A 25,732-nucleotide genomic window follows, 5' to 3' on the forward strand; every position below is an offset into this window, starting at 1 on the left:
AGGAGGTTTAGGAAAGAATGGTTACATGTATATGTATGGCCAAGTCTGTTTACTGTTCACCTGAAACTACCACAACATCGTTAATTAGCTCTACCCCAATACAAAATATTTTTGGTGTTTAAAAAAATTAAAAATTGAAAAAAATATTTCTCCATCAAGCCTCCTTTTAAAGCCAGAAGTGAGTAAGAAGAGAAGCTTCTTTATACAGCAAATATGAGACGCAAAATCTATATCTGTTGGACTGACCACTGTTGTTGCAATTCACTGTGAGAGATGCCTATCTCCAGCCAAAGTCACTGACCTGACTTTAGAGACCCGAGTCCTCTGGGCCAGCCCTGCGCCCACTACATCAGCAGAGCTCTTCAGCAAATGTCATTGATTCAAGTGACTCAGTTAAAGATTCAAAGCTATAAAATAATCCATGTGGTCTGGAATTGGGTCTCTGGGCCTGAATTTTCCATCAACTTTTAAATCATTTTTGCTCCTTTTTTCTGCCTTGTAAGGGAGTAGGGGTGGCTTGTCCTTTTTAATTATGCAGGTACTTCCTCTTAGATCTTATTTTCTTCCTCCAGGTTCCATGCAGAGAATTTCCTATAGTTGATTGATAAAAGATCATTCCAAAGGCCAAGTTTAGAAATACTCTTATAAATGGATCATGTTGTTAATAAAAGATCATCCCAAAAGGGGCTTTGGAATAGAGAAGTGGCTGAAATCAGAGCACTCGGCAATGGTGACCAGAGAGAGAGAATGACTCATGCTCAAGAAGGAAAATCAAGAAAAGGAAAGGATGGGATCAAAACTACCATTTATTAAATACCTCTAGTCTGCTAGAATCCTGACTCTACTTATACTAATCTTGTGACCTTAGACTAGCTTCTTAACATCAACTGCAAACTGGTATAAATTATATCTTCATAGGATGTTGTCAGGGTTAAATAAAATATGTTAAGTGCTTTGTTTGCAGAAAGTAGCAAAATAGAAATAGTTCTTGTTAAGAGCTATTACTACTGTTATCATTTGTGTTCTTGAAACCCTTACTAGCCTCCCAAGTGAGGTATCAGCTGGAATTCTGGGTTTCAATCATAAACAAAGATGCTGTACAACTCTTAATCATTGGGTGATGAGATAATGCTTCTGTTTATGACTTATATCTGAAAATCAGACAACATGATGGTTGTTGGGCAAGAGGAAGATGCAGAGAAATGAAGCCAGCCGAGGAAGCAGGACTTGTAAATTTTGCAACTGTCCTCAGTTTAATGTTTGATATTCTATGCTCATTACTGACTGCATGGCTTCATGATAAATCGGGAATTTGCTATGTGAGAAAATGAAGATTTATACAAAGCCAAATTGAACAAATGATGAATAATTGATTTTAGCTGACCTGACAACTCCCACTTGTAAATAACACAGAATGTTTTACTCTGGCAGGAATTCAGTTTTCTGGGCACCCTGACTCTTTCTATCAGTTTACTGTAAAGACCCAGTGCTTTCTGACTTTCCCATACCTCAAAAAATCTTAGATCATGAACTCTATCCTCGTGTTACTCTCAACTAAAAAATATGCACAACTTGAAAGTTGTGAGTTGAGTTTTATTGGGACAAAATGAGGACTGCAATCCAGGAGGCAGCCCTCAGATAGCTCTGAGAGGACTGCTCCAAAGAGGTAGTCAGGGAAGGTCAATATATAAAATTTCTGTGAAGGGGGAGTTCAATACCATCAAGTGCTTACTTTACAAGAGATTTTCTGCTACTCATGAGGATCTGATGTCATCATGAAGGGATTTAGTGCTTTTCTCTAGATATGAGGAGATGCAAGGATTGGGATCATGGAATCAGTTCCTGAAAATACCCAGCCATCTAAAGAGCTGTCCCACCAGATTCCATGGAGCACAGAGTGCCTCATTCCACCCTGAACTCCCTCAGAGGGTGTTGAAGATCAGCAGCTGCAGCAGTGCAGGGTTCAGTCTCTGCAGAGGCAGGTGGCAAATGCCCTTGTTCAGTCACTGGCAGTGCTCTTCAGTTCAGTTCAGTCACTCAGTCATGTCCGATTCTTTGTGACCCCATGGACTGCAGCACGCCAGTCTTCCCTGTCCATCACCAACTCCTGGAGCTTACTCAAACTCATGTCCATCGAGTCAGTGGTGCTATCCAACCGTCTCATCCTCTGTCATCCCCTTCTCCTCCCACCTTCAATCTTTCCAACATCATGATCTTTTCCAATGAGTCAGCTCTTCGCATCAGGTGGCCAAAGTATTGGAGTTTCAGCTTCAGCATCAGTCCTTCAAATGAATATTCAGGACTAATTTCCTTTAGGATGGACTGGTTAGAGCTCTTGTCAAGTGCCAGTTTGTAGCTGACATTATCCTGGCATAATCTGTAAGAAGTATGGTTTGTGTTAGATGCTCTCTGAAGAATGTAAGGATCCTTTATCTTGCCCTCTGATGTAAGGATGTAGTTTGGCTCCAGTTAGTAAAACTTGAGATATATTTGATTGGATTCAGAAATTACTATGTTTAGTCTTCTTAGGAATAAAATATAGTAAAAATAAAGTAAAAGAAATAAAAGAAAAGAAATATAAAATTGATAATGTTGCAGCATTGTTTAAAATCCCTTGACTGGCATCTGGGTATAGTACATCACATCTTAGAATCCATTAGCAAAGGAAGTATGTATTTCCAAGCCTGGTATTCCAAAGAATGGTATAGATGAAAATACATGAATATTCCTTGGGCATTCCCTCACCACTGACTATCTGAATCACAGATGGCTTAGTAAAAAGATACAGAAATACATGAGGACATTTTAGAAGATATCTTTGTAGCACTCCAAAATTATGAATTACTAGAATTGAAAGTGTCCTTGACAGGTCATTCTGGTTAACCTTTTGATTACGGATCTAGTTCTGTTCAATAAGGGGCTTCCCACATGGTGCACTGGTAAAGAATCCACCTGCCAATGCAGGGCACATGGGTATGATCCCTGGGTCAGGAAGATCGCCTGAAGGAGGGCATGGCAACCAGCTCCAGTATTCTTGCCTGAAAAATCCCATGGATAGAGCCTGGAGAGCTACAGTCCATGGGGTTGCAAAGAGTCAGACACAACAGAATGACTGAGCACACACACATTCTATTCAATAAACACATCATGAGCACCTAGAACAGGCATATTGGTGGGGGCATGCATGATTGTTGGTGGTGGTTTAGTTGCTAAGTCGTATCCTACTCTTGTGACCCCATGGACTATAGCTTGCCAGGCTCCTCTGTCCATGGGATTCTCCAGGCAAGAATACTGGAGTGGGTTGCAAAAAAGGAGCAAGTGTGTGCCATCAAGAAGTTTATATGCTAGTGGAAGAGCTATTTGAGTAACATAGACTGAAGCTAGAGACTGAGGTTGATGTAAATAAAGTTCTCTAGGAGCAGTTGAGGAGGAGAAATCTAATTCATGTAATTAGTCTGGCCAACACATGACCATTCTTAAGTATGATCTCCTTTTCCTTTCACTCTTCATCAAAAATCTATCGACCTGCATGGGACAGATGCTCGGGGCTAGGGCAGTGGGATGGCCCAGGGGGATGGAGTGGGGAGGGAGGTGGGAGGGAGGTTCAGGATGGGGAACACAGGTAGACTCATGGCTGATTCATGTCAATGTATGGCAAAAACCACTACAATATTGTAAAGTAATTGGCCCCCAACTAAAATAAATAAATTTATTAAATAAAAAAAAATATATAGACCATCTTCCATTTAACAAAACCTTTGCTGGACATCTGGGGATGCTGAATACAGTAATCATGGTGACTTCATGGGCCCAAAGTCTAACAAAGATGGCTGGATATTGAACAGGAAATTGCAGTGTTATGAGTATTCTTAAATGTTATTGCATTCCTCTGCTTTGGACAGACCTATATGTAACTGTCCTGGAATGACTGTGGGAAGAGATGAGCCAATACAGGCAGGAGGATTGCCCAGTTTTTTCTCTCAAGCTGGAGAGATGAGGAATGTAAATGAGAGGACAACAAGCTTATCTTTATGAAAAACTGAGACCTCCAATAAACACAAGTTGTGCTAATTTTGCTAGGCCAAATGCATAATTAATGAGCTGAAAAGGTCACTGTGAGTTTTGCTAAGACTTTGGGCAGCTGGACCCTTTTCTAGATTGTGAGTCAGGAGTTCAAAATTCAAGTTTCAGCTTCACCATGAAAGTAAACATGCATCCCTATTGGTAGGATTTTATTCAACTATATTGTGCCTCAGTTTTCTTTGATATGGCATGAAATTATTTCAGTCAAACTGTAGGTCTGTTTTTTCTTCTTCAACAGTCAGCGTATAATGCTGTTTACTGACCACTGAAAGTCCTTCTGGGCATCACTCATGACATAAGCCTCTTTGGCTGTACAGTACAATTAAGCTGAAATACATTTCATCAGAGTCAGTTTTAGTGCCTGCAAGTATCACATCACTGAGATGCTGTTCAAATTTATGATGTAACAATCACAAATTTTTGGTCTATATGTATATGAGCAACCAACATTTGAAAGGACAAATATTTCTAATATATCATGTCCAAGAGTTCTTCTTAGTGACCAATGAGGCAATGACTGTGACAATGTGCATAGAGTCTATTTGTCATTTGGGACTATGTGACACTGGAGGACTTATATAACCCTGCACCACAGATTTTTCCTCCTAAAAATAGGGCTAATAACTGTGTCCACCTCATTGGACTGTTTCATATAGATAAGGTACATAGCATAACCACTTACTTCTGGAACATGGTGAATTCTCAGTGACCATCGTTCCTATTGGTGTGGGTTCCCCATTGGACAGTGGTGTCCCTTTTGAGTTCCCTTTAGACAGGACTCATTTCTACTCACATAGGTAGGAGGTGGCAAAGCTGGGATTGCCAGGGAGATATCAGAGACTGTAGTCCAATCCCTGTTCTGTCTCCCTGATTAGCTATTAATAGAATCAGTGACTTTTAAACATTAAAGCTAATCGACAATATCGGTCTATGAAATTCTCTTTCCTGGAAGGCTGTTCATACCTGTTCTCTATTTCATCAGCCCAGTTAATACTGATAGTTATTATTAGTACAATTCCTCCTGTTTTGTTCTAGGACCAGAGTTGTAAGCCAATTAAATTTTAGCTTTGATTGGGTCTTGAGGGATATATAGGAGTTCACCAGTTATAAGTAGCGATAAATGAATTCAGATTGAGGAGAAATAGCAGATGAAACAACATTAAGCTGTGAAAAGGCAGAATATGATTTAAAAGCAGCAGCAAATGGTGAACAGTCCAATGGAGCATAGAATTTGAAAAAGAAGTATCTGTAGATAAAATGAACAACAAAATCAGAATTTGGTTGTGATGAGCCTAGAGTGTGGGAAGTCACCGAATGGTTTCACGAAGGGGAGTGTCATGAGCAGAGGTGAGATATATCTTATTGGCAGCTATACGAAAAATGCATGGATGGAACTGAGAGCAAAGACTTGAGTCAATGCAGTAGGAAATGGTGCTTTGGCAGGAGGTAGCGGGGCCCCTGGACAGTGGCAGTGGGGATGGAGAATTCCCCCATAAGTAGGAGAAACCTAATTTTGTGGGAAAGTTTTCCAATAGCTTGGGTGAACCAGATTTTTAATTTCCACCCATACCTCCTGTCCTGTGTCTTCTCTAGGAGAAGAGCTGTGATAAAGATGTTTGGGTGTATCATCTATCTATCTAATCTTCAAAAAATTACAAAAGAAACTTGTCTTCACTACCACCGGTGAATTCATTTCAAGCAATGAAAAGAATGTGGTGGTTTAGTCACTTGGTCATATCTGACTCTTTCACCACACAGAATTCAGAGACTGGCAGCAACTTAACCCCCACCCCCTAGTGGGTCCATGCTCATAGAGAATGGAGACGTGGTTCCTAAATGGTGGGAGATCTGTAATCAGAACACTGACTCCACATGCAGAACTGGCCTTCATGGCCTAATTCAAATCATAAGGCAGTCCTTCAAACAAAGCCTCCTGTGCCACAGGTGAGGGCAGGGCTGACGGAAAGCACTGAATTGACCCCAGCCTGTCCCCAGAGGCAGCTGAAGGCATTCACTCTTCCTTCTACCCCAAGGAAGTTCCTTCCTAGCAAGTGGGATGAATTTCCTGACTGGGGGACAAAGGGCACCTCCTCTTCCCTTCTTAGTGTGGACCTCTTTGACTGCTTAGACATCCTCAGAGACCCTGATTCACTCCTTCCTTTCCATGTCCAGCCTCTAGGCTCCTGAGCATAGGTAGAAAGAATCAACGGTCAACGTTCCTACCATGAAATGAAATGCTAACCAGGACAAGACTGACAACATTTTTCTCTAGTGATTTCTAGAACTATCAAATCTATAGAATCACCCAGAGAGCTTATTTACAATACTGATTACTGCTCATAAATGTTATCTGTATATATTCTGGTCCCCTTTGGAATTGCCATTTTTTAAAATATATATAAAATGTATATATGTAATCATGTACGTACACATATATATGTATACACATATATGTAAATATACATATCCATAAATATACACATATAAATATATATATTTTATATGCACATATATTTATATATATAAATATGTATGTATGCATATATAGCATACATATGGAAATTTCAAAGAAGAAAATATTTGATAAACATTATTTTAAGCCTATTATTTAAAATTATGTTTATATATTTATTAAATTTTATGTCTATATAGTACTTTTTCTTTGGTGTTTCCAGGTATTGCAGCCATTAGCATAGTTTTGACCCATGGACCACAGCCAACTTTGTTATTTTCTCAATGAGAAAGTTGCAGTCTACAAATATTCTCCAACTTTCTAGAAACCATTCAGCATGTCTGTGGCTGAGCCAGGACCACTCCCAGTCTCCCAGGTCCCAGGTCAAAATTCTTTCACCGAATTTATAAATACAGATTCCTTTTAAAACCTTGGAGAGATTTATCTTTGTCAAAACTCCGTGTGAGAGGATGTAGGAGCAAAAAACACAAACCAGACAAGTGCTCAGGTTTTCATGGGGCTGCACAGAAGTAGCATTTCCGAGCTGTCTGATGGGGCTGCAGGATGGTGGGTAACCAGAGTCCCACTGGGGCTTGCGGAGCACTAGATCTTGCCCACTGGCCATATTTCAAAGGCTGGTGAATGGAGAGAGTCGTGCTGGTGGACGCCAGTCTCATTCATCTCTTAAGCATGTGAAAGACATTTAGAGACTGAATAATTTTCAGTTCCCCTAGGTTGGGGAATTGAAGGTAAATATGGTGCGGAAAATGCTTTGGCCTGGCTTTAAAGGCTTGTGTGAAATGCTCCCTAAGGGGGGAACTGCGGGTCACTAAAAGGTTGCATCTTGCTAATGTGCTTGATTGGCTGTTGGCGCACAACTCCCTGTGAAGTGGCGATCCCTTGGACTGACCACTGCCCTTTCGCTGCAGTTATCAATGGTCTGGCAATTTCCCTCAGTTTTAGTCAATTTGGTTTCTGAATAGCTCTTTTCTTTGTTTTAGACAAAAGAGGCAAGTGTTCCAGAGGGACGGCTCGCTTCTCCTGGCAGTCCCTGTTTTCTTTAGGAAGTTTTTGGAGACTGCTCACTTTTAGGCAGGGGCAGAAGCCCTGCTTCTCTTTTCATTAAAGCAAGAGCCATTCCAGCTGAGATTCTAGCCTATCCCAGTGTGAGCCACGTTGCAAGGGCCAGGGGTGCATGGGATAGGGGTGATCAGAGATAGGATAGGGATGGGGAGACCTGTAGCTTAAAAATAGTCTTAAATGATTGGGGCGTGTATTAGGATTGCCAGTTAAAACATGGGACTCTTAGTTAAATATACAGATAAACAACAAATTCACATGGGATATACTTAACTCTGCATTAAAAATTGCTCATATGAAATTCGATTTTAACTGGATCTCCTCAGTCTATATTGGTTATACCTGGCAACCTTACCTAGTATAAATAGATGAAGGTGAAGAAGGGAATAAGATTTAAGTCCATCAAATTAAGAAGGTGTTGGGCAAAATTAACCATAAAAATCATGGTGAGAAAGCACTTTCATTCATTGGTTAGTACATTTGTGTATTTGAAGATTTATTTAGATGAGATTTACTGAATCCCATTATATAACAGCATTTAAAAAATTTTTTATTTACTTATTTAGTTATTTATGGCTGAGCTGGGTCTTCACTGCTGGGTCCAGGCTGTCTCTAGTTGCAACGAGCAGGAGTTACTCTCTAGTTGCAGTGTTCAGGTTTCTCTTGAAGTGGCTTCTCTTGGTGTGGAGCATGATGTCTAGGGCCTATGGGCTTCAGTAGTTGGGGCTTATGGTCCCTAGAGCACAGGCTCAATAGTTGTGGCTCACGGGCTTAGTTGCTTTCTGGCATGTGAGATCTTCTGGACTAGGGATCAAACCTGTGTCTGCTGCACTGGAAAGTGTATTCTTTACCCCTGAGCCATCAGGGAAGCCTGGGACAGCCAGCATTTTGACAGGGGTATTAAGATGAACAGAGATTAGTATGGTTCAGTTCAGTTCAGTCACTCAGTCATGTCCAACTCTTTGCAACTCCATGGACTGCAGCATGCCAGGCTTCCCTGTCCATCACCAACTCCCAGAGCTTACTCAAACTCATGGCCATCAAGTCAGTGATGCCATCCAACCATCTTATCCTCTGTCATCCCCTTCTCTTCAGGCCTTCAATTTTTCCCAGAATTACGGTCTTTTCCAATGAGTCAGTTTTTCACATCAGGTGGCCTAAGTATTGGAGCTTCAGCTTCAGCATCAGTCCTACCAATGAATATTCAGGACTGATTTCCTTTAGGATGGACTGGTTTGATCTCCTTGCAGTCCAAGGGACTCTCAAGAGTCTTCTCCAACACCACAGTTCAAAAGCATCAGTTCTACAGTGCTCAACTTTCTTTATAGTCCAGCTCTCACATCCATACATGACCACTGGAAAAACCATAGCCTTGACTAGATAGACCATTGTTGGCAAAGTAATGTCCGTGTTTTTTAATATGCTGTCTAGGTTGGTTAGGCAACCCACTCCAGTATTCTTGCCTGGAGAATCCTAGGGACGGCAGAGCCTGGTGAGCTGCCGTCTATAGGGTCGCACAGAGTCGGACACGACTGAAGCGACTTAGCATAGCATAGCATAGCATAGGTTGGTTATAGCTTTTCTTCCAAGGAGCAAACATCTTTTAATTTCATGGCTTCAGTCACCATCTGCAGTGATTTTGGAGCCCAAAAAATAAAGTTTGTCACTGTTGCCATCGTTTCCCCACCTATTTGCCATGAAGTGCTAGTACCAGATGCTGTGATCTTAGCTTTTTGAATGTTGAGTTTTAAGCCAGCTTTTTCACTCTCCTCTTTCACTTTCATCAAGATGCTCTTTAGTTCCTCTTCACTTTCTGCCATAAAGGTGGTGTCACCTGCATATCTGTGCTTATTGATATTTCTCATGGCAATCTTGATTCCAGCTTGTGCTTCATCCATCCCGGCATTTCGCATGATGTACTCTGCATATAAGTTGAATAAACAGGGTGACAGTATATAGCCTTGATGCACTCCTTTCCCAATTTGGAACTAGTCCATTGTTCCATGTCCAGTTCTAACTGTTGCTTCTTGACCTGCATACAGATTTCTCAGGAGGCAGATGAAGTGGTCTGGTATTCCCATCTCTTTAAGAATTTTCCAGTTTGTTGTGATCCACACAGTCAAAGGCTTTAGTGTAGTCAGTGAAGCAGAAGTAGATGTTTTTCTGGAACTCTCTTGCTTTTTCGATGGTCCAGCTGATGTTGGCAATTTGATCTCTGGTTCCTCTGCCTTTTCTAAATCCAGCTTGAACATCTGGAAGTTCACAGTTCACATACTGTTGAAGCCTGGCTTGGAGAATTTTGAGCATTACTTTGCTAGTGTGTGAGATGAGTACAATTGCACAGTAATTTGAGCATTCTTTTGCATTGCTTTTCTTTGGGATTAGAATGAAAACTGACCTTTTCTAGTCCTGTGCCCACTGCTGAGTTTTCCAGATTTGCTGGCATATTGACTGCAGCACTTTCACAGCGACATCTTTTAGGATTTGAAATAGCTCAGCTGGAATTCCATCACCTCCACTGGCTTTGTTCATAGTGATGCTTCCTAAGTCCCACTTGACTTTGGACTCCAGGATATCTGGCTCTAGGTGAGTGGTCACACCATCATGGTTATCTAGGTCATGAAGATCTTTTTTGTATAGTTCTTCTGTGTATTCTTGCCACCTCTTCTTAATATCTTCTGCTTCTGTTAGGTCCATACCATTTCTGTCCTTTATTGTGCTCATCTTTGCATGAAATGTTCCCTTGGTATCTCTAATTTTCTTGAAGAGCTCTCTAGTCTTTCCCATTCTATTGTTTTCCTCTATTTCTTTTCATTGATCACTGAGGAAGGCTTTCTTATCTCTCCTTGCTATTCTTTGGAACTCTGCATTCAGATGGGTATATCTTTCCTTTTCTTCTTCAGATGTATATATCTTTCCTTTTCTCCCATATTTCAGGTGGATTCTTTATGGTGTGAGCCACCAGGGAAGCCCAAGAATACTGGAGTGGGTAGCCTATCCCTTCTCCAGGGGAACTTCCCAAGCCAGTAATTGAACCGGGGTCTCCTGCACTGCAGTCGGATTCTTTATCAGCTGAACTACCAGGGAAGCCCATTAGTATGATTGAAGACATACAAATCAAAGTTATGATGCAATATGATAAGTACAACAAAAATCAGTACATTTGTTGTTCTTGGTGCCTTTTCCCACTTATCCCACTGGAGAGTTATGATCAGCAAGAGCTGAGATCTCCAGCCAATAAGACTCAGGAGACAGCAGTCTTTCCTCATCAGAAAGGTTATCTTCTGATAATCAGACCCCATTCAATGTAACTCTTCAAGTAGGCTGAGAAGGTAATGAGTAAATGCTGAACACCTATATGTTGGACTTGTAAAATAAATGGGCTTCAACCGAACATCTAAGTATGGAAACTGGGTCATAGCCATGAATATAGTCCACAACTGTGTAGGAAAAATAATAAATGAACGAAGATGTGATATGTCTACTTAAAGTTCTCTCCAGATGTGAATTCCTGAGGCATCTTATTAAAAAGGGTTGTAATGCCTTTCTAAGGTATGTCATTCTGCCTCTAGTACATGGATGCATACACATATCACAGGCACAGATATGCTCTTTTCAAACCAGAGTCAGAATTAATGAGAAGCTAAGACCAATCTAGTGAAAAAATCAGTAAAATTGGATTTTAAATCATTCTTGCAGTATCTATTAGTTTCTGTTGGGGATGCAGAGACATACAAGAGACAGTCTGCTTATCTCGTAAAAGGAATTTAGAGAGCAGTATGGAGATAAGATAATTCCGTGGCGAGTCCTTGTTTTAGATGCTGCCATGCCAGCCACAGTGTTGGAATTCTCCAACAAACATAAGTCACTCACCTAGGAAACTTTGCTAGTGCCAGGTGTGAACTCAGCGCCTTGGCCAAGGTTGATTTACTTAGAGTGGACATCTGACTCAAAGACCGTCAACTGGCCAGCTGGCTATGGGTGACAGGGAAGGGCTGGCCAGTAGCATAACAGTGACCCCCTGACCATCAGATTCTCTCTTGGAGATGAGCAGATATCAGGGAGGGAAAAGCAGGGACAGGAATAGTGGTAGAGAGGGTGAAGAGAGCCCATGCATCCTCATTGCAGGAGAGGCGCAGGCACCTGCCAGGCAGGGTGTGGATGCCCAGAAATGCCCACTGTGTCTGTGTGAAGGAGCCAGGTGACCCTCCTGTACCTGAAAGTGTTTCCACCTCCCTGAGACCTAGACATATGACCAACTCTGTTTTTCCTGGAGGCCGGATTGCGTAGGTGCTCCTGTTTCAGTGAGACCTGGTTGAGGTCTCTGTTTTTCTCACGATCTGGCATTTCCTTACAATAACGTTTGATAACTTGAAGTAACATGAGGAAGGCCTGTGCTCCTCTGAACAAAAGATTAAACTCACAAATCCAGGCCCAACAAGATGGCTGTGTTGCAAGGCAGCACAGGACCTGGGCTTAGAGCAGAAGGAAAGGGAGCTGAAAATGGGGGGTGTTAGGGTGAGGGCTGGTTTCTGCTGGGAGAATTAAGCAAAGCCTCAGTAGAGAGGCGGCATTTGAAATGTGCTCTGAAAGGAGGGGGACATCAAGGGTTTCCTAACCTAACCTGGTTGGTACCTTCTAAGGAGTGAAAAAAGAAAGCAAATGTGGTTGTTAGAAAAGCCTCCTCCACCTACTGAACTGAAGTCAGATGTCCATATTCTAACTTTCTCTCTCTCACACACACACAGACACACACACACTCATTTGGCATTTACTTGTCTTGCTGTCTCTATCATGAAACACTCCCGTGTCTTTCCATTTTCTCTACAGAGAAAATTTGTAAAAGAGAAAGAATCTTAAGAAAACAAGCAGAGGGTCATCAAGCTAACACCTTGTCTCATTCCAGATGCTTATTTACCTCATTGGACACTTACAAGAATTTATTGATGTTAATGGAATCAGAATGAGTAAGCCATTTGTCCAATATTATTCAAACATAAGGATACAGGTTTTTTTCTTTCTAATTAAAAATAATGTGAAAACAAAAACTCGCTGTTTTCATGTAGGACCAGTTCTCAAATTGGCCCTTGTGGACCTAGGTCCTTTCATCACTTCCTTGTGGCTCAGGACCCACCACAGGCCAACTCCCTTACAGTGACCTAAGATCTATGATGATTTTGACTCCCCAGACTCCATCCTAAAAATTACCTGCCCTCTGCCTCTTACCCTTGGATTCATGCTAAAGGATTGGTTGTGAAATAAGCAAAGCAAACACTGAGGTATTAATGAATGATAATGGTCAAAATGCAGTTCCCTGTTAAGAGTATCTTTGCATTTTATCCCGGAGAAACTGCTTTGAGAACTCAACATATTTCTAACAGTGCAATTCACTATAGCAGCTCAGAGGGTTCTTTATAAGGAGATCAGGCAAACCATAAGTTAGAGTCTACAAAGTAGCCCTGCTTATGAGTTTAGATTTATCTTTAACTTTTATGTATAAATCCTAGAACCCCCAAATACCAGACTCAGAGAGTATAATAAATAAAGGTTTTGAAAGCCCACCTCATATGACAGTTTCAAGTGCTATCCTTTTTGAAAAGGTTTTGAAATGATATTTTGAATTCACCATAAAGGCTGGCTGACCAGTGTTTTTTTCCCTCAACTCTGCCCTTTTATACCTCTTCTTGAGTAGCATATAGGGGATGGTGAAGAAAGCTGAGCGCCGCAGAATTGATGCTTTTGAACTGTGGTGTTGGAGAAGACTCTTGAGAGTCCCTTGGACTGCAAGGAGATCCAATCAGTCCATCCTAAAGGAGATCAATCCTGGGTGTTCATTGGAAGGACTGATGTTGAAGCTGAAACTCCAATACTTTGGCCACCTCATGCGAAGAGTTGACTCATTGGAAAAGACCCTAATGCTGGGTAGGATTGGGGGCAGGAGGAGAAGGGGACGACAGAGGATGAGATGGTTGGATGGCATCACTGACTCAATGGACATGGGTTTGGGTAGACTCCAGGAGTTGGTGATGGACAGAGAGGCCTGGCGTGCTGCAATTCATGGGGTCGCAAAGAGTCGGACACGACTGAGCAACTCAACTGAACTGAACTGAACTGCGCCCCCTGTACCAGCTTGCAAGAATTGATTATTGGATTTTCAGAAACGTTATAAGCTGTGCTGATCTCTCATGGAAGGCTGGAAATTAACCATAATGTGAATATTTACACCATGAACATTGGCAAACACTACTCATCTGGGTTTTGTGTATTTATTTATTATCACAGAACCAGTTCCTGAATTGTTAAACATCTACCAGCACAACCCTGCCTGTCTTCCTTCCCTCCTCACTCCTTCCCTCCCTCCCTTCCTTCCTCTCTTATGTCCTTCCTTTTTCCTCCTCCTTCCTCTCTCTCCCCCTCCCTTTGTCATTAAAAAATTTTTTTCTCTGCCTTCTAATGCTTCTAATAATGTACTGGGAATTTTGACAGGCTCTTTACCAAAAGAATCTCATTTCATCATTATGACAACTTTATACTATTTAAACTCAATTTTTAGAAACAAAGAAACAGAGAATCAGAAAATTTATGTAACACCTCAAGAACACTACCAGTAAATAGAAGTGGAATTGAAACCCAAATTAATCTTGTTTGAAAACTCATATCCATTCTTTAAACCTGTACTAAAACACATATATACATATACGTCCCCCAAACAAACAAAAAAACTGGCTTGACAGTTCCCAAACAGACTTACTCTGTCTTTAGATCTTGCCTTGAAAGAGCTATTACTGAATGATAAAAGTGTCTTAACATCCCCACCAGAATTTTGGTTCCAAAGAATTGTATCAAAGTTAAAAATAAGAACGGGAAGAAGCAACCTGCCTTGGCACTAGATATCTAAGGGTGTAAAATTCAGGTAAAAGTTTTCACTATATATTGGAGAATGTGAGCTTTCTTAGTAGAGCAGTCAAGGAGAGTGTGCCACCTTGGCAAAGAAAACTAAGGGTAGAAGTAATCAGTTACCACCTTCATCTCCCAATAACTCCTGTCAAAATTCTGAATGGAAATGCAATTTAAAGATGCTCAGGCTCGTCTTTTCCATCTCTTTAATCCTGTATCTCTGGAGGCTCCTTGTTTCCCTCTCTGGGCACTGGTTTACTCTGTAACTCAGCTCTTAAAACTCCAAATTCTGGTTGAGTTCAGGGCAGATGATTCAGAAACATCTGGATTTAATTTCCTTGATAACAGACATGAGATTAGAAATTAAGGGGAAAAAGTTTTGGCAAATGGTATTTGAGGAGATTGTCAAGCCCCAAACCGAAGGCAAATCTAAAATAGAAATGAATAAATCTACTCAACGCACATTTGTTCGGCAGGCGCCTCTGTGTGGCTGGCCGACAGTAGTGCGCTGGGCAATGCAAGACAGAAAATGACTTTTTAAACTTGGAAATCAACAGAATGCTTTCAGAGGGGGTTAAGGACTGAGAAGAAAATAAAACAGGGTTTTTAACAGGGTCTTTTCTGAGAAGGTTATGAGTGGTGTCACCATGTGGAACTGGGAGGGTCCCCTTGAGAAGGGAAGATGGGAGCTGAGATTTCAATCACTCAATGAAGCTCTGAGAGGTATTTGAAACTTGTTATTGTTTAATAACTAAGTTGTATCCAACTCTTTTGTGATCCCGTGGACTGTTTCTCACCAGGTTCCTCTGTCCATGGGATTTTCCAGGCAAGAATACTGGAATGGGTTGCCGGGCCCTCCTCCAGAGGATCTCCCTGACCCAGGGATGGAACTTGCATCTCTTGCATTACCAGCTGAGTTCTTTGCCACTGAGCCTCCTTAGTGATCAGTAAATCTCCTTAGGGCTCTCATCCTCCTTCCACACTTTTACTATGCATGTCTTTGTCAGACAACCCTAGTGTTATTATGCCTGTCTACTTTTCCACTATTTTATTCTCCTTCCCATATGCTTAGTCTTCGGACTTCAAGTTCTGGTTCAGCTGAGGCAAGATATGTATACGTGTGTGTATATGAATCTATATATGTGTTTGTGTGTATGTGTTTATGTGTGTGTGTGTGTGTGTATTCCAAACCTGGAGGAGGGCACGGCAATCTACTCCAGTATTCTTGCCTGGAGAATCCTATGGACAGAGGAGGAGCCTGGTGGGCTATGGTGCATAAGGTAGCAATGAGTTGAACACGACTGAAGCAACTTAACAGACACGCACATATATTACAAACACACGGATTTTTAGAGTCAGATTTGGTTAAAATCTTAGCTTTGTAACTCAGTAGTATTATCTTGGGTATGTATTTAATTGTGCATGATTGAAATGTACCATTTCATAAGTTTTAACGTTAAGTATGCACCACTCAAAAAAGTCAGAACATAAACATACACACTATCTTTAATGTTTCTTCATGACCCTTTGTATAATAATACTTCGCTCATAATTTCCTCTCCTCCCACTCTCAGGTAACAAATAATATGCTTTCTTTCATCATATGTTAATTTGCATTTCTAGAATTTTTTATAAGTTGAATGGTATACTTTTGGCAGGACCTGATTTCTTTCACTCAACATAATGATTTTGAAATTCATCCATTTTGTTCCATGAATCAGTAGTCCATTTCTTTTTATTGCTGAGTAGTATTCTATTATAGATGAATCATACTTTGTTTAAATCCATTTATATGTTGATGGGCCTTTGGGTAGTTTCCAGTTTTTTGCCTATTACAAATAAAGTTTCTATGAGTATTTGTGTAAAATTCTTATGAACATATAAGAAGATAAATTACTTGGATAAATTACTAGAACAGAATGGCTGGCTTTTATGTTACGTGTATATTTTGCTTTTTAAGAAACTGCCAAATTGTTCTCCAAATGGTTGTATAATTTCTAATTCCTACCAGTAGTGTATTAGAGTTCTAGTGGCTCTATGTCCTCACCAACTCTGGGTAAGGTGAATTTTTTTCACTTTAGATAATTTAATAGGGTGATAGTGATATCTTATTTTTCCTTTATTTTTAAATGAATTAATTCTATTTTATTTAATATCACTAACCAGAGTCCAGGAATTACAGAAAATTAAAGGAAACCCACCTTTGTGTGTCAGGTTTATGTTAGGTGCTTTTCATGTATTCGTTGTCTTCAGTGCTCACTGTCATAATTTTGTGAGATAAACGTAATTATCCTCATTTTCATACATAACAACTGAAGGACAAATGGATGGGTAACTTGCCTAATGTGAAAGAGCTAGAAAGTGGCAAAACTGGATAGATAACATTCACTGCATGTGTGTCAGTCACTACATTAACATCTTAAGATACGATTCTTTCATCTTCACATCAATCCCCTGAGGTTGCTTACAGCATCTTACAGATGAAAACACGGAGGTATAAAGGGCTCAGGTGACTTCCCCAATGTCATGCCACTCCAGTTGGCTGTGTCAGGGTTTGAATCCAGGTCCCTTTGGTTCTAAAGTTCTTCTTCTTTTTTCTATACTTAGTTGTGCCAAGAAAGGGAGAAAGTCTGCCAGAGAACTTTCATGAGAGATGAAACTCGATCACAAGAGAAATGTAATCATCATTCCCCAGACTTGAGAGATATTTGTGGGATGGAGATTAAAGGCTGGGAAGACTTACAGCAAAACGGGAATAAGAACACCATTTCCCCAGCCAACAGCTGGGCTTGAAAGTTCAGTTCTCAGAGGAACTAGAAAGGCAACCAACGCATGGAGATTTGAATAAAAATGTCTAGATGGGCATTTTGACCTAGGGAATTAGTGAGGAAGCTGCCACATAAGATCTTCACAGATGGCCAAATGGTTTCTCCATTTGGTGAAGAAGTAGCTGATTAATTTCAGAACTTTTTAGCCAGAGTGATGAGAGATGCTGCTTCTCTCTGATTTGTATGACAGTTATGTTTTCAAACTCTGAATTTAAACTGATGAGATTCCTAAACCTACATTAGCCACTTAATAGCTATGTCAACTTGGACAAATTATTTAAGCTCCCTGAGCCTCCATTTTTTCATCTGGGAAAAGGGGGTAATATGAATACTTCCCTTGTCATTGCATATCAGTTGAGAGGAGACTGTGACAAGCAGGGACCGGGGCAAGATATAACTTTTTCAGTACATGCTACTTAGTAATCTGTGCAATTCTAAAATTTCCCACTGTTCAATTTGACAAAGTATTGAGTCTTTAAAAATGTAAACCTGAGGTTAAAGATACGGTGGAGCCTGGTGGGCTGCAGTCTATGGGGTCGCACAGAGTCGGACACGACTTAAGCGACTTAGCAGCAGCAGCAGCAGCAGCATTGAGTATATTGTCCAGCACAAAACTTACTATTCAAGCAACCAATCTAAGATAGATCCATTCTTTTGGCACTCAGATAGAAAAAAGAAAGAAATCTTAATCTATTGAGCACTTACTGTCAGGCAATATACTATTCACTTTATATTCATTACAGTATTTAATCTTGCAAAACCACATTTGGCCAACTTCATATCATTTTATGCATGAGAGAAATAATATGTAGATATATGAGAAATAAAGAATTATTTCTTTCCACAAATTGCAAAGCTGACAACTGGAGTATCTGAGATCTGAACCCACATTTGTCTAGCTTCGAAGTGTGTGCTCACTACCGTGTACTGCCTTCTAAGCTGGTAGGTAGCAAGAGGCTGGGCACCAAAGACCTGACTTCCCCCCACCCAGCCCCTGCTTAAACAGCCTCTGGTCTGAACCTGCAATAATCCAAAGAGGACTGGCCTTCTAGGGGAGCTGAGTATTGTTCCTTAGCATTCCATAAACTATTTTCTAACCTGCCATATCCTGTCACTCCAGCTTCCTTCCCCCTGCTGATAGCTGAGCAGACTGTGAACTGCAGACCTCATGTACACATCACTTGTCTCTTTGTCCCATTCATACAGTGATCCTTGATAGAAAAGATTTATGGCCCTCCTACACTTCCTGGGAAGCACGTTGCAGATGTAGAATGAAGTTTACTCTCTTAAAAAAACAAAACAAGAAATAAATAGATAAAACAAGGGCAGCTGAAGAGCTTGGCCCACACCCTCTAGAATAGACGCTTTGTGGTCCTCACGTGTAGGGGGTATAAGTGACTTCCTTTTTCCTTTCTCCTTATCGCTTTCCTTTAAAGTTCACTGGAAGCGTTGCAAAGGGGAAAGTATAAACAATGTCGGGGTGGTGCTATATTTCAAGGAAATGTAAGCCTTGCATCCTGTCCTTCTCTAAAAATAAATAAATAAATAAACTCCCAAGAAAGTCCTGGACATCTTGTAACCTTGCCTGAGTGTGCTGGCTTTTTTAAAGTTAGATAACCAGTTTAGCTTCTAAAACAATCTTAGAGCAGACTTTCTGAATTTCATGCTTGAAATGAAAGGCACCAAATTCCAGCCGTCTGGACTAACCCTCTAACAAGTGGGCTTTTTGTAATTCTAGGAATTTCCTCTTTAACACAACCCCCAAAAGGTGACATTAATAGGATTTGCCCTAGAATGATCTTCAAAGATGGAAGGAGAAGTAGTGGGAGCAAACAGGAGAGCTATGAACTAAATCATCTTATACATGTGTTTTGCTTGACTTTAATGATATTTTAAAAAAGAAGTGAAAGAGCATTTAATCATTCACAGATTTTGCATTTTAAAAATTGAACATTTTGGATTATTTTGAGAAAATGGAAGGTATGATTACATTGGGTTGGCAAGACCACCTGGTAACAATTATATGAAGTTCAATAGCCACTGGGCCCTGTAGGAGATGTGGGTTTCCCTGTGACATGGTCTCATTCCTCTCTCTGTGTCCAGCACTGAGGTTGAGGGGCATTATATCACCTTGGCACTGTTACAAAGACATTATTTTTTGAAAGAATAATTCTTTCATTTAATAAGTAATAAATAAAACAATTATTATTTTTTCTTTCTCTGAAAAAATGAGATCATGAAAGTTGAACCAAACTGTATGGTATTTTCTCTATTCTTGACTCACCTTTTAATTTATGTTACCTGCCTTTCCCATTGGCATTTAACATGGCTTCGTGTAGCTCAGATGGTAAAGAATCTGCCTGTAATGCAGGAGACCTGGGTCCAATCCCTGGGTCGGGAAGATCCTCTGGAGAAGAGAATGGCAACCCACTCCAGTATTCTTGCCTGGAGAATCCCATGGACAGAGCACCCTAGCAGGCTACACAGTCCATGGGGTTACAAAGAGTTGGACACGACTGAGAGACTAACACTACTGCTACTACTACCCTTGATCTAGACCGGTGTCTTCAATTAGAAGACCAGGAAACTGAGGTCTGAAGATAGAGGGCGACATCTCCAAAGTCAAGCCCCAAGTTAGGCAAAATGCACTAATAATTATTCATATATTGTGGCTCTAATTTTCTGTAGAACTGCTTGGGGATGTTTTGGAATTTTACGGGGATAATTTGGTTGTCCTGATGAACACGAGGATAACCTGACATTTAGTTGAGTGAAGGCCAGAGGCTTCTCTCAGAAGTCTAGGAATATGAGGACAATCTAGAAAGAGAGAAAGGGGAGAAGCAGATGGGACCAGAAAACAGGGATGCAATGTTACGGATGTCAGTCGTGTGCTGCGTGCTGAGTTGTGTCTGACTCTGCAACTTCACAGACTTTAGCCCACCAGGCTCCTCTGTCCTTGAGATTTTCCTGGCAAGAATACAGGAATGGGTTACCGTTTCCTCCTCCAGGGGTTCATCCCCACCCAGGGATTGAACTGGAGTCTCTTGCGCCTCCTGCATTGGCAGGCAGATTCTTTACCACTAGCACCACTTCCAAAGCCCGTGGAAGTCACGTGACAAACATATTTTAAGAAGAGGAAGTAATCAGCTGTGTTAGATGCAACTAAAAGATCAAGAAAAAAGGAAAATTGTGAATTGGCCATTTGATTTGACAAAATGGCTCTTCAACTCTTTATTCCAAGTATTTTAAAATTTTCATCATCATGGTCTTTAAATGGTTGTTAAATGGTGGGACATTTAACATTTCAGTATTGAGGACTCAGGTAGGTTTCCAATCTGAGGTACTGTGTTCTTCTCTTCTGGAAATTATTTTCATATTATTTCATTATTTCTTCTTCCCTTCCATTTTCTCAAATCATTCTCTCTGGAATTGTTAGTATTCAGATGTTGACCTTTCTGGATTCATTTTTAATTTGTGTTTTCTCTGTCATTCTCTCTGGTGGTTCAGTAGGAAGGAATCCGCCTTCAATGCAGGGGACCAGGGTTCAATCCCTAGGTCGGGAAGATCCCCTGGGGAAGGGAATGGCTCCCCACTCCAGTATTCTTGCCTGGAGAATCCCATTGACTGAGGAGCCTGGCGAGCTACATTCCTTAGGGTCACAAAGAGTCAGACGCGACTGAGCAACTAAAGCTTTCACTTTTCTGCCATTCTCCATTTTGGTATATTTGGTTCTATCTCTGGGCGATTTGCTCAATTTTTTAAAGAGAAAGATAAGGCAGGGTCAGCCAGTTGGCAAAGAGAAGAAACTAGTGGATCCATTTGCTTCACATATAGACATTAAAACAATCTTTTCCACTCTTTTACCTCAGACTTGGGGAATTTTATAAGAGGACACACATATTACTTGGCAATCTCCAGTAGGATTTCAAAAGCCTAAAAGGAGGATAAAATATGCCTTGTGAAGTGCCCAAGTGATTTACTTGTCTTGTAAGTTGAAGAAAACTTCTACCAATACTATGCTAAATCTCAGAGTTTCTTCTCAGAAGAATTTGAGAGGCTGCAAGACTTGGTTCATTTTAGGATGGGTTACTCTCCTGCTGATAAGAAAGACAGACTTAGAGCACTTGTGTCCTACAATTCCTTAAGTCTTTGGTGTTCAGAGGGCCCCAAGCTCCATCTTGTTGTGACCACACCTATTCCCTGAACATTCAACTCTTTGATTCCCTCTTTATCGGATTTTTTTCTAGATTTAAAGTTCTGTGATTCTGTAAAGCTACCATCTCTTGAAGGGCTGAAATGTTATGGTTTGAGACCATAATTGCACATAACATTTTCCATTGTGTGCCAAGTACCCTGAGAAACTTAGGGACAGAAGACACAATCTCTCCCTGCCACCTTTGAACAAAATAGAAGAATAGGAAAGGGAAAGGCAGCACACAACACAAAATTTTACTCTAAATTTAGCATGGCAAATGTGTTTTTTCTTCCATGTCAGTGCAGGGAGATCTAGAGAGGCTACTTTGAGTGTGTATTAAGAAATTCAGGTTGAATCATGCCTCGGTTCAAGGTAAAGAAGTGACGTGTTTGATTAGCGATATCAGCCTTTGGCACAATATGGGGAAATAGCATTTTTTTTTCCTTTTGCATTTATCTACCCTTCTGTAAATGTTTTAAGAGTTTATGAGAGAGAAAGAGAGAGGGAGTGAGATCACTGTGAAGTGGATCCAAAAAAAGTGGCTCGAACAACATTTCCTTCGTTAGGTGGTAAGATTTTGTTATGAGGACAGATATGTGAATGACATCCCAGGGGAGGAGGACAGGAAGAAAAAGCAAAGATGTGTGACTTTCTTACAGTCGGCTTCATTAATGTAACTGTTACATCTGGGACCCTGCCCTCTGTCCCCCTAGTTCCACCAGTCATTAGCTATGAGTCCTAACACAAATCATTACTTTCATTTCAGTCAGAATTGCCACTCACAAACGACGATTTTGTTTCTAACCCAATATTGTCATTCATTAAATGGGAGGAAGACAACATCATGCAATGTCATGTTCCCTGAAGATTTTTCCATGAAATTTTATGCTTATGAGATGTTCATGGGTGCTATCTGCAAAAGCATCCTGTGATCAAGTTAATTTAGGAAGTACTGGCCAAGGAAAACTAAACTGAATTATTTAGGACATTTTAGAGTCATTAATATGTCAGTGGTACCATAAATTTTATGGGAGAACTATTACATACAGAAATAGCCAAGATATTTGATCACAGAACCTTTTTATATAGACCATAACGAGAGGCTGGTATTGATGTGTTGTCCTTCATTTTCCTAACACCTGGTAGGACACTGTGAAGAGAAACAAAGGGAGTAAATGGATAGATGAGATATGGATGGTGAGCCCTATAAACTGGCTTTGAATACCAGGGCTGCAGGTGGGTGATCTTGGAAAAGCCAACTAACATTTTTGAGTCTCAATTTCCTTATCTATTAATAGTGATAATAAGATCTACTTTGCATATTGTTGTTGGACTATATGGAGACAGAAAATATGTAAGTCATATGGTAGCAATACGTAAGTCATACGGTAGCATATTCCTGGTACTAAGTAGGTGCTCAATAAATATTGAGTCTTTCTTTTACTTCTTCCCTATTATGCAATTTGTACTTTAGTGAGGGGGTAAATGGCAGTGGGTCTTCCCTGGTGGCTGAGCAGTAAAGAATCTGCCTGCAATGCAGGAGACCCAGGTTCGATCCCGGGGTTAGGAAGATCCCCTGGAGAAGGGCACGGCAACCCACCTCACTATTCTTGCCCAGAGAATTCCATGGACAGAGGAGTCTGGGGAGCTACAGACCATAAGGTTGCAGAGAGTAGAACATGACTGAAGCGACTGAGCACGCACTCAAGTGGCAGTGGGGCTGATGGCAGATGGGATGTGCGACTGGTAAAAATCAAGTGTTTTAGTGTTTTGTGCAAAGCAGTAAGGAAGGGGAGAAACTCTCCTTTTTTCATACCAAAACATGGGTCTGAGGGGCCAAAAGGAAAATTTCTGCACCATAGGATGACCAGATGTTTGCACATGTTTTGCTTGCACAGGATCACAAATGCTGTAGAAACATTTGGGTTCATCATTGAAAGTGGCAATAAGAAGAAAATACTGGAAATCAGATTTTGTCTCGTGGTTTCAGAAGAGCAGAGGTACCAGATCAGCCTGTCATGACGTCTTGTCCTTTCTCACATCCTGTTTCATATGAACTTTTCTACTCGTAGCATCATTTTTTTAGAAAGAAATTCTAGACTTTTTGACAAATGAGCCAGAGAAAGTACACCCAAGCCTGGTGCATCTGGATCTGTACAAACTGCTGTTGATCTTTACCTCCCTTGGTGCAGGCATGGCCAGTACAGCATAGAGTGGGCAGCTAACCCAATAGCAGCCAGTAGCCGATAACTAACAAGGAGTTTTGATATCAGGGGTGATTGACAACTACCAAATACCAATCAAACTGGCTTTCTCTGTAAGCGGGGCTAACACGAAAAGAAATTGGCCAATCAAGGGAGAATAAAGCAGACAGGCAAACAGAGTACACACTGTCATAAAGCTTTTGTGTACGTGTACACGTGTGTGTGTACGTGTGTGCATGTGCGTGCGCCTGTGTAACTCCACTGAATTCCTGTTTTGTTTTCTATTTTAAATAACAAGACTATAAGTAGCATACATATATGAGCTGTGTGCTCAGTCGTGTCCCACTCTTTGTGACCCCATGGACTGTAGCCCGCCAGGCTTCCTCTGTCCATGAGATTCTCCAGGCAAGAATAATGAAGTGGGTTGCCATTTCCTACTCCAGGGGATCTTCCCCACCCAGGGATCCAACCGTCATGTCTTATGTCTCCTGCATTGGTAAATGCATTCTTTAGCACAAGCACCACCTGGGGAGCCCATAAGTAGCATATGGAGTTCACTAATCCTTCTTCCTTGATATTTCTATGGTGGCTCAGTGGTAAAGAATCTGCTTGCCAATGCAGGAGTCGTGGGTTCAAACCCTGGATCAGGACCATCCCCTGGAGAAGGAAATAGCAACCCACTCTAGTCTTCTTGCCTGGGAAATCCCCTGGCCAGAGGAGCCTGGCGGGCTACCGTCCATAGGGTCTCAAAAGAGTCAGACATGACTTAGTAACTAAACAACAAATTCTTCTTCCTCTATATTCCTAGCCTATCCTTCACAAAAATCTACCTCCCAGCCAAAAGTTTGGACAAAGCTTGCTCAGTTTTCTTTAACTTGTTCTTTTTTTTTCTTTCTTCAGAACTTGACTTCTATTCTCAAGCCTGAGGTATGAAGGGGTCCCTGAGTTGGTTACCTAGGAAGGTTTACTTCAAAGTGGCTGAGAGATGAAGATCAACACAAGTTTGTACAGATCCAGACGTGCCAGGCTTGGGTGGACTTTCTCTTGCTTGCTTGTCAACAGCTTTGATGCCGTGCCAGGTACAGCTATCTGTAGCCATTACCTCCTTTGATGACATCAGACAATACTACCTGGCAACATCAGCCATACATTCCTGTGGAAACTCAGGTTAATCTTGGAGGATCCTCTCCTCTGAAAAAGTCATTTTGTATGTTTTGGGAGCTCTATTAAAAATTACTGGTCTAATATTTATCTTTCAAATGAGGTCAAGAATTATATCATAATCCTTTTCATTTTTGCAAAGCCACAGATTCTTCAAGCTAAGGAGTAATTCAAGCAATTAATATTTTTTTGCAGAGTTTTAGTCTGGGCCCTCCACATGTCAGGGGCTTTGGAACTGGGAGGAGTAGGCACTGGCCTCAGATTGATGAATCTCAGGTTTTAACCCGTGCTCTGCTGCTTACTGTCTCTGACACTCGGAGCAAATGTTTCCTTGTCTCTCAGCCTTTACTTACTAAATTGGATAGAATTTAGATATTGGAGCTAAAAGCCTTCTTTAGAAAGTAGGATGTCCAACTGCCCTCTCTTTGCAAGTAAGAAAACTGAGGGTTTGTGCAGCAAGCTCTTGCTGGGATCTTGGGGTGCTCGCTCAGCATTCAGTTCCCATTCTTCCAGAAATAGTGCTCTGGGTTCCTTTGAGGAGCCACCATTTCCTTTAGTCTCTATCCATTCAAAAGGAGTGACCACAGTCTCAGCTCTGAGGGCACAAATGTTCCATAGACTTAGTGATTTGTTGAGGGGTAGTTTGCAACTCAAGTCAGGTTAATCAGACACAATGGAACTCAATTAGAAGCCTTTTCATAGTAAATTGTTGGAAAAAAGAGATGTGTATTTTCTATGAGGGTGATTGAGAGTAAGGTGGAACAAATGAAAACCATGTTTCAATCATGGGAGGAAGCTTGGTTTGAAAATGGAGCCAAAGAACAACTGAGAG

General features: G+C 41.0%; 2 long non-coding RNA genes across 4 annotated transcripts in view; one reads left to right on the forward strand and one right to left on the reverse strand.

Annotated features, from left to right (window-relative positions):
• LOC145511221 (uncharacterized) overlaps positions 1-24,999 on the forward strand; it is an 82,224-nt gene extending 57,225 nt beyond the window's left edge. For 2 of the 3 annotated variants that reach the window (XR_014057673.1, XR_014057671.1), the window contains 2 exons: positions 23,434-23,535; positions 24,640-24,999. This is a non-coding gene — a long non-coding RNA (uncharacterized LOC145511221). Of the gene's footprint in view, positions 1-22,373; positions 22,772-23,433; positions 23,536-24,639 lie in introns of those variants that run through there. The other variant, XR_014057672.1, reaches the window with a different exon arrangement.
• On the reverse strand, positions 1,573-24,796 carry LOC145511226 (uncharacterized). Its single transcript, XR_014057680.1, has 2 exons — positions 18,439-24,796; positions 1,573-2,377 (listed from the first exon to the last, which is right to left on the reverse strand). It is a non-coding gene; the product is annotated as an uncharacterized LOC145511226 (long non-coding RNA).
• Positions 25,000-25,732: the final 733 nt, after the last annotated feature.

This window comes from Giraffa tippelskirchi, chromosome 6 (genome assembly GCF_054371585.1).
Source record: "Giraffa tippelskirchi isolate mGirTip1 chromosome 6, T2T-mGirTip1v1.2.pri, whole genome shotgun sequence".
Taxonomy (NCBI): Eukaryota; Metazoa; Chordata; class Mammalia; order Artiodactyla; family Giraffidae; genus Giraffa; species Giraffa tippelskirchi.